The following is a 6,825-nucleotide window of genomic DNA, read 5'->3' on the forward strand; positions in this document are numbered from 1 at the left end:
ACATCTCGTGAAGCTGTACATCTATGGTTTCATAGTAACATAGAGATAGGAACAGGAGTAGGCCATTCGGCCCTTCGAGCCTGCTCCGCCATTCAATGAGATCATGGCTGATCTTCGTCTGAGATCATAGCTGATCTTACCAGTTCAGTACCCCGTCCCCGCCTTTTCTCCGTAACCCTTAATCCCCTTAGCCTTCAGAAATATATCCAATTCTCTCTTGAAAATATTTATTGAATTAGCCTTCACAGCCCTCTGTGGGAGGGAATTCCACAGGCTCACCACTCTTTGAGTGAAGAAATTCTTCCTCATCTCTGTTTTAAATGACCACGGGTAATGGCATGTGTAGGCAGTTCATCTACAGTGTATTTTCATCTTTCTGATATCCCTCCTTTCCTTCCTTCACTTACAATAAAAATGATGGGATTCCCATTGAAACAAAGTCTTTCCACCATCTACAAGGCACAAGTAAGGAGTATAATGGAATACTCTCCACTTGCCTGGATGAGTGCAGCTCCAACAACACTCAAGAAGCTCGCCACCATCCAGGACAAAGCAGCCCGCTTGATTGGCACCCCATCCACCACCTTAAACATTCACTCCCTCCACCACCAGCATACCGTGGCTGCAGTGTGTACCATCTACAAGATGCACTGCCGCAACTCGCCAAGGCTTCTTTGGCAGCATCTCCCAAACCCACGACCTCTACCACCTAGAAGGACAAGGGCAGCCGGTGCATGGGAACACCACCACCTCCAAGTTCCGCTCCAAGTCTCACACCATCCTGACTTGGAAATATATCACCATTCCTTCATTGTCGCTGGATCAAAATCCTGGCACACCCTCCCTAACAGCACTGTGGGAGTACCTTCACCACATGGACTGCAGTGGTTCAAGAAGGCGGGCTCACCACCACCTTCTCAAGGGCAACTAGGGATGGGCAATAAATGCTCTCCTTGCCAGTGACGTCCACATCCCATGCACAAAAAAAAATCTCAAAATATGGAGTAACGCAGAGTGAATCTCCGGTGAGCATCATGGGGAATTGTGTATGTGCTGATGAGCACATGATTATACTTAATTTTAATATTGCCTTGAAACTCTTGCTTGTTCTTTTGCCCACCTTACACTCCCCCACTTTTGAAACTATACACCTGCTGCATGATGAGTGGAGACTCAGCAATCGGGTTCTCCCCCACCGATTTCCCAACTCTGCTCCCCCCCCACCCCCATCCTGTGCTACCACTAGCAGCTGTAACAGTCAGAACTATATCGGCCTAGAAATTCACTAGCCTTAGCGCCGCTTTTGAGGCACTAGAGGGACTAGCGCCAGAGTTATGGCCAGTTGAAAAATTCCCTGGGGCCCTAAAGCGGCGTTGCACCGGTAGCGCTGCGCCGGCACCGATGACGTCATCGGTGTGCGCAGCGTCCCGGTTGCCATGCCGACGGGCCCCAGCGCCGAAATTCAGTTGCGGCCGCCTCGCCCGTGGCAGCCGCAACTAAGACTCTGGCAACCGAGTCTTACACAAGTTAGCGCCGGCGCATTAAGGTCGCGCGGCGGCCGGCCGCTTTCCCACCGGCCGCCTGCCCGCACCTCCCTCCCCGGACTCCTCCACCCCCCCCCGCGGAACAGATGCGTCTGGCCTGCAAGCCCGGCACTTGTCCGAGGTGCCGGGCTCATTTTTGATAAAATCAAACGGCCAGCGATCGGGTGAAGGCAGCGCCTCCTTAACGGGAGGAGGAGGCCTGCACTTCCCCAGCCTGCCGCACCGCATCGGGTGCCGCAGCGCCGGATTAGCGCCGCAATTCGGCACTCAGCGCCCATTGGGAGGCACTCACACCCACCAGTAGCGCCGGCAGCCGTCTGGGTGCGGCACTACTGAATTTTTGGCGCGCGCAAGGGAATTAGCGCCGGCGCTAAATTTCCGGCGCTAAAGCCCTGGCGCGGCGTCAACTCAATTTCTAGGCCATCATATGAGATGATATGGCTTAAATAATAAAAGCAGAGGTATACTGGAACTGACACCAGCCTGACCCCAATATAATTCTTCAAAACTCCACCAGCAAACATGATAATCAAGATTAGTATTCTTTGATTTGGAACAATTATAAGTTTTAAAATATGAATTAGCTGTAGTGTAAATGTGCTGTACAATTTAGTAAAATGACAGACATGAGTGATTGGTTTTCTTTTTTTTTATCTGTACTGTCGCAACGTGTTCCTACCTTAAGTTGCGCCACAGTGAGATCCTGTTAACAGGCTCACATTGAATTGTCAGATAGATGGGGAAAGTTGTGGTCATTAGCAACCATCTGACAGATTGAACTCTGCGGGTACTCAGATGAAAAGGAGATGCAGAGAGCAAGGCACTTTGTGATTCATTTGTGCTGCATAAAATGAACACGGGTAGGTTTTTGATCAGCTTGCGTACTGCACAACACCCACACAGGGGCAGAGGGTCAACGCTAAATATGACAACTGGTTCTGGTGGGGTCGCAGCATGAGCTATTTACAGCTGGAGGCAGAATATCAGTATACATTGTAAGCATGAGTAGAATAAAAATAAATAGAAATAAAGAAAATGTTAGCAATGGCATTAGTTAGATACAAATTAAAATAAGAGTCGGGTGATAAGGCAATGTGGCAAATGTACTATCAGAATCCATCAGTACCTGGTTGCTTCAAACTTGATTTAACTGAAATCCTAGTCTACCTTTTCCACACCTGTTAAATGCAAAGCCAAAGTACTGGCATGATTTCCAGGAAAGTAGTATGGATGTGCAGCAAGCAGATGCAAATTGGTATCAGCCCTGAACATCCACAAGGCCATTTATTGCCAGTATTGTGTCTCACTGGAGGCACCTCTGCCTAACAATCCTCTCCAGTGCTGACCTCGCCATGAATCGTGGGGTCAGCTGATTTGCACACCCTTTGGCACTGACTGAACGCAACTCCCGTGTCACGTGGGAGTGCTGCGCTGGGGGATGGAAATTGCCTGGAATGGCTGGGGATCCGGCGCATGAGTAGTGAACACTTTGGAAGAATGAGGTAAATAGCAGGTGTGTGTGTGGTAGATGGTTCATGTGAGATTTTTGTGCCACTTTTAAAGCATTTCTTCAAGTGGGAGACTTGGCAGAAGCCCCCCAAAGAAGAAAACAGGGCTCGGAAATTGGTAGAAAAGAGCATAACATTTTAATGAGACCAACATACAAACTCTTTTGGGAGCGATGCAGCAGAGGAAGCTTGCTGGTTGGCCATGAGAGGGAGCTGCAAAAAGTGTTTTGCATGCCATGTGGAAGGAGGTGCCAGTAGCACTGATCAATGTTTCTCCAATTTTTTTTTTGGCTGCACGGCCCCTTTAACTGGTTGCGGGGCCCATTCAAATTTTTGCTTATGCGTGGTTCTTTCCATTTAAGAGCCGGTGAGCGGCCTGCGCGCAACCTCTAGACAGCTAAGCAGCCTCGCAGCTTAAGGGGAACATTGGCACTGACCACCATCTCTCTCACTCCCAGAATGGCAAACCAATGCTGGACAAAGTTCAAAGACCTGAAAAAGGCAGGCAAGGTAAAACACCAGCTGCTAAATATTTTCTTCCTTGGCCACCAACATACTCTTCAGTCTGTAAAATGAATAGCTGCATACGTCTTTCTTTAAGACTGGACTTTAGCAAGTGAAGTGCATTTTTAGCAATAAACTTCGCGTCAAAAATGGCTAGGTAGAAACATGAAAATGTAATTTATCATGGATATCTTCAAGTCATCTGTTCCCACAGTGTTTGAGAAGGCAGCATCAGGTAGTGAAAAGATAATTGTGATAGGGGATGGGGCGGGTTGGTAGAATGCTTCAGAAGAGTTTTATTTTTATTCAGACGTTTGCAGCTTGCATTCAGCAAACAGCTGGGGCTTTTTCATTTCTGTGCTTGCCAGCCCCGTATTTTCCCCCATTCACTTCAATGGGTGGGTAAATGTGGGCAAGCGATGAAGTGGGAAACCCTGGCCAACGCTTGCCCTCAAATCAACAAGCACCGTACGGGAGCAAAATAAAACAATTCGAATAAATATCCCTCAAGTAAAGTCCTATTATCAACAATGTCCGTAGAATAAGTGATTGTCTTAAAGTTCTTTCATGTGTTAAATACCAGCAATGCACAGGTGCTGCAGGCATCAACAGGTGAAGTCCCCGTGATGATCAGAATTACTGGGTAAGATTTTCTTCACTGCTTTCAACTCACTATAATGCAGCATTTTTCTTTATGCCTTGAATTTCTCACTGACAAATGCACTTGGGAGTATTTAAAAAGAATGAAGTAATGTTTAAATTTAAATTATGTCCAATTTGAAGCTTGATATGACACCCTGGGCAAAAAAAAGCAACGATGTTTACATGGAACCGACTACAATAACATCCCACTAAATGACTTTTGATAGAGCATGGTAATTGTAGCTTTGTTTTTAATATTACCATGACTTCCCTCCAAGGGAAACTATGATTACCTTAATCTATATTCTCTAGTACATGCTAATGGAACATCATGTCTTAAACCTGTTTGTTTCTCCTACCTTGCAGTAAATTGAATCATCTCTTCCTAAACACAGCGCTAATTAAATCTCTAATACATTCATACCTGGATGAACAGCAGAGACCTGATCGGATGAAGAGGTAGCTATGAAATTTCAGTGGAAGTGTGGCTAAAAAGATTCTCTGCCTATTCTATTGTAATGTTCTAGTATAATCACAGCCTCAATCATATTGAGCAAAGCTGTCCGAATATTTGTTTGATAAATTTGTTTTTTGTTCTGGATTTGGTTTTGGTGTTTATCTTTGTAGTGAAACCAACACAGGACCCCAGCACTAAACCCCTCTAAGGTTTGGTTGGGACTTACAATCACCCCCTCACACAGCTAAGTGGTCTTGTGGATGTGTAGGCGCAGGCAATATGCTCACTCCGATTGCCCGTTGTCTTGCTTGCAGCTTCTTCCTGTACGTCTCGCTCCTGGTTCCGTACCACCGACGGGGTATCCAAGTTCCAGTTTGAGTCGAGGTCCGTTGATGAGGGATGAAAAGCAGCGCTCAGCTTCTGGCGGTGTTAGATTGATGCCGAGGAAAAGAGAGAACGAGAGCAGCCCCCGAACGGCTCCTGATATACCCAAAATCCATCGCCTTTTCCTCCCGCCAATATTGATCGATGTCTGGACCCCCCTGTGGCCCAGAGTGACTCATGACCTTTGAAATCTTTGTGAAAAATGATATTCCGTTTCCCCACTCCCAGGCCTGGCACCTGGAGAGACAATGGGGGAAAAATTCAGTTGCTTGCGCCTCCCGTTAGCGCCTTAAGAGGGCGCTAATGGGGCACAAAACAACTAGTGCCCGGGCGCGACGATGTTTGCGCCGCTCACGAAATTAACTAGACATTTTGCGGCGGCGCTAAACCCTACCGCCATGATCTCCTGCGCCGGCAGATTGTGACGTCAGTCAAGTGCGCAACGCCCCCTTAGCGCCCCGGACTGGATATTGAGTGGCGTCCCCTGCCTTACCGCCTGCCGCTAGCAACGACAGGTTGAGGGGAGCGTTATGCTGTCAGAAAGGGACTAGGGGAGCGCTATTTAAAGCGAACGCTGCCTGCCTTTTTTTCTCGGTGACATTTTTGCACCACGCATTCAGAGAGAGAGAGAGAGAGAGAGAGAGAGAGACTTCTGGAGAGATTCAACGCTGTGTGAAGGAGTTTTGAGTACTGAGCAGCACTTTGCAGGTTTATTTTGATTTGCCCTGCCTTGCTTCACCAGCGCTCTGAGGTAGCGCCTCGCTCCTCGGCCTTTGCGCCTTAAGACAGGTGTGAATCGCCTGATTTAGCGCTCCAATCACCTCCAGGGGTGATAAAAGCCAAGTTTGCTGTTGGAGGCGATAATTAACGCCAGGCGCTAAACTTTGCGCACGGCCGATAATGGCGCCCCAAACGGGGCGATACTGAATTTTTCCCCCAATGAGTGCTGATTACTGGATGTCTGTCGTTTCCTGAGTTGATGGCCCCCATTAGCAGGTAATGGGTTTCAATCTCAAACCGAACTTGCTTAACTGGCTTATCTCCTGGAAGACAATGGCCTGGCCATCTCCTGCCTTCCACCAGTTTTGGTTGGGACTGTGCTTTATTGATCGTGTCTCTGAGTTACCTCTCGGGGTATTGGTCCCAGTATTCATATTAGATGGTGATGATGTCAATCGGCCTGGGTTCCCTTTCACCCAGCCTGTCAGTGTGAGATGGCCGTTTGCATATGAATGCACCTTAGTCAGGTTAGCCTGGCTTGCAATCCTATTCCCTAAGCCACTCCCACAAGCTTGCCCAACAGTACAGTTCTTTCTTGGGGTTTTGGATATAAAATATGATTCATAAAAATGGCCAGAAAGCTGGTGCTACATTAGTCAACATGGTTTTATGAAAGGGAAATCGTGTTTGACAAATTTGCTAGCGTTCTCTGAGGATGTAACAAACAGGGTGGATAAAGGGGAACCAGTAGATGTACTGTATTTGGATTTCCAGAAGGCATTCGATAAGGTGCCACATAAAAGGTTACTGCGCAAGATAAGAGCACACAGGGTTGGGGGCAATATATTGGCATGGATAGGGGATTGGCTAACTAACAGAAAACAGAGAGTCAGGATAAATGGGTAATTTTCCGATTGGCAATCAGTAACTAGTGGAGTGGCACAGGGATCAGTGCTGGGGCCTCAACTATTTACAATCTATATTAATGAATTGGATGAAGGGACCGAGTGTACTGTAGCCAAATTTGCTGCTGATACAAAGATAGATGGGTTAGCAAGTTGTGAGG

At 47.4% G+C, this 6,825-nt stretch overlaps 1 long non-coding RNA gene across 1 annotated transcript; it reads left to right on the forward strand.

Moving 5' to 3' along the window:
- The first annotated feature begins 3,404 nt into the window (after positions 1 to 3,404).
- Positions 3,405 to 4,792, forward strand: LOC147116579 (uncharacterized). The gene is made up of 3 exons (XR_015078610.1): positions 3,405 to 3,562; positions 4,140 to 4,199; positions 4,565 to 4,792. It is a non-coding gene; the product is annotated as an uncharacterized LOC147116579 (long non-coding RNA).
- The last annotated feature ends 2,033 nt before the right edge of the window (positions 4,793 to 6,825 follow it).

Source organism: Somniosus microcephalus, chromosome 6, assembly GCF_052327205.1.
Source record: "Somniosus microcephalus isolate GS21.2 chromosome 6, FLI_Smic_1.0, whole genome shotgun sequence".
Lineage (NCBI taxonomy): Eukaryota > Metazoa > Chordata > Chondrichthyes > Squaliformes > Somniosidae > Somniosus > Somniosus microcephalus.